The sequence below is a fragment of the Dendrobium catenatum genome, unplaced genomic scaffold (assembly GCF_001605985.2).
Source record: "Dendrobium catenatum unplaced genomic scaffold, ASM160598v2 original_scaffold_215515, whole genome shotgun sequence".
NCBI lineage: Eukaryota > Viridiplantae > Streptophyta > Magnoliopsida > Asparagales > Orchidaceae > Dendrobium > Dendrobium catenatum.
In genome coordinates this window covers 1-2,886 of record NW_021533925.1, presented here as the reverse complement: position 1 = coordinate 2,886, position 2,886 = coordinate 1, and positions in this window count along the sequence as shown.

The following is a 2,886-nucleotide window of genomic DNA, read 5'->3' as shown; positions in this document are numbered from 1 at the left end:
TGGGGAGGCCTAGTCTTTTTTTAAAATTTATTTTTTATAAGCTTATTTTTAAAGTCTTATGCATACATGATTTAGCCTCTTTAACCAGTATGCATTGCATTAGTAACTAACTAAATTAAAATCTAACTTCATTAGCTAGGAGTATTCACCCAATATAAGTCCAAGGACAATTAGGAAATCCTCTAGACATCAGCCTTAACTTCAAAAAACTAAACCACCCATCTATCTTTCATAAATGACTTGACAACATAGTTTTAAACCGATTATGTGGTTAGTTGGCTCCCCAATCAAGGCCAGGGTAAGTCCAAGCTTTACACTGCATTATGTTGCAAATCTATTTTCATGAAATATGTTTTGATGATTGGCAAACACTATTGATTCTCTTGGACTACCTGTTAGGAATCGAAGATCGGACGAACAAATGAAGCCAGTTCAAAATGGCGTATGTTTAGGGATGAGTTAGTTTGTACTTTATTTTTTCTCTTATTGAGTCTACTTGTAATGATCAAAGAGACTGATGCTAAGTAACCTTACACACACACACACTTGAGAGACTTAGAATTTCTGTTTTTACTCATATCGGTCAGGACGATATTTACATCGTCCTGGATGATTGGGCTTAAAATAGAAAATCTAAACAAGGATTCTTAATTAAGGCTGCCGTCATTAACAGATCATCATGGACGATACGTGTATCGGCCAGGACGATAAGCTCAAAACATAAAGAAGTTGCTGCCATAGACAATTAAGGTATTATGTATTTTTTAATAATCGGCCAGGACGATCATTGATCGGCCTAGACGATATTCACAAATTATGCCTTAATTGATCAGGAAATCAAGGGAGTAATTAAGGATGATTGATACGATCATATCGTCCTGGACGATCGTAGGATCGGCCAGGACGATCTATTCAAAAACCTTAGTTACTTCTGAACGATAAATATCGGCCAGCTCAAATTTAGGGCAATGCTCTGAACTATTTTCCTCTGATTTGAACTGATCGATCGGGACGATCATGAGATTGGCCTGGACGATCAAGCCAATTTTAAATTATCCAGTTTGCATTCAGGGCGATGCTCTGGCCGATCTTCTGAGATTTATACTGATCGGCCAAGAAAATATCCATATCGGCCTGGACGATATTGTCGGCAACTTGCAATTAATGAGCTCCTTTGAAGCTCTTCTATTTAAGAGCTCTTGTTCAACATTTTGAATAATCTTTTACTGCTGCCTTGACCTGAGAAGGCCTTGAAGAGAGAAAGAGAGAGAGGGAGAGATAGAGGATCTTGTGAGGGGGAGCTTGTGAGGGGATTCACAAGGGTTGCTTCAAGGATCGCTATGCTTCTTCATCTAGAGTTTCTCGTCCGTGGAAGGGTCAATAGATGTAAGGAGTCAGCATCTGATTGTGGTTCTCTGCCAGCTTCAGGAGGAAGCAAAAGGAGATAGGTTCTTTGCCTTGCCGGGGTGGCAAAAAAAGGTTCGTTATAAAGGCTTCTCCGCCTAGCTGTGGGGGCTAAAGGAGAGTCACGATTGTAGTGCAATACTCGGAGGGCGCCTCCGAGGAATGGACGTAGGTTGAGTTGACCGAACCACTATAAATCTCTGTGTTCTTGTTTCTTGCTTCCGCACTTTAATTCCCGCGTTTATTTTTCTCGTGGTGTGATTTTGGCTTATGTGATCTTTTTTTCTTATGAAAAGAAAATTTTTATAATACCAATTCACCCCCCTCTTTGTTAGCTTGGGCCAGATCTATAGGGCTTAATATCCCTAATAAACTTTCAAGTGGTATCAGAGCGGGATTCAAAAATTTTATGTTTGAAAACTTTTTGATTTTGATCCATGGCTAGCCTTGGGAATCGTAACACTACAGAAGGGTATTCTATTACCTGTCCTCCCCTGTTCGATAACCTACCTTTTGATTTCTGGAAAACCCGCATGTCAACATTTTTACAATCTACTGATTATCGCATGTGGATGCTTATCAAAGAAGGTTATTCTCCACCTTCTCATGAAATTAATGGTGTTAAAACTGAAGTCGCTTTTACTGAATGGTCTTTCGATGAATGAGATTTACCTCAATTGAATGCAAAATGTTTGAACTGTTTTTTCTGTGCTTTAAAATCTGAGGATTACATGCGTGTCTCCACTTGCAAAACTGGTAAAGAAATTTGGGATAAATTGTGTGTTACCTATGAAGGCACTAATGAAGTTAAACAATCCCGTTTGAATATTCTCTTGCATGACTACGAACTTTTTCGCGTGAAACCTCATGAATCAATTTCTGACATGTATACTATGTTTACTCAGATAGTTACTTCACTGCATGCATTAGGAAAAGAACTTTTAAACTATGAAAAAGTAAACAAGATTTTGAGATGCTTGTCTTCGTCATATGATGCTAAAATCACTGCAATCACTGAATCTAAGGATTTGAACACTTATTCTATTGATAACTTCCTGTGCTCACTCATTGCTTACGAGCAAGGGATGAATCAAAGAAATCTTGATGCAGGTGAGAGAAAGAAGGAGAAAATAGTTGCACTGAAGGCACACAAATCAGATTCTGAATCTTTCGGGTCTGAATGCGATGGAGTTGTCTTCATCACATGGCAATTCAAAAGCTTTCTAAGGAAGAAGCAAAAATATTATTGGAGAAAAGGTAAGGATCATAAAGGATCTTCTGATGTCGTTTATTATGAATGCAGGAAACCAAGACACGTGAGAACTGATTGTCCTACACTTAAAGATTACTCAAGCAAAGGAAAGGGTGAGGAGAAACCTAAGCGAAGGAAGGACAAGATGAGAGTACAAAAATCATTTTGGGCTGATTCGGCATCAGACTCATCAGAGATGGAACCAGAAGATGAGACATCAAAATTGTGCT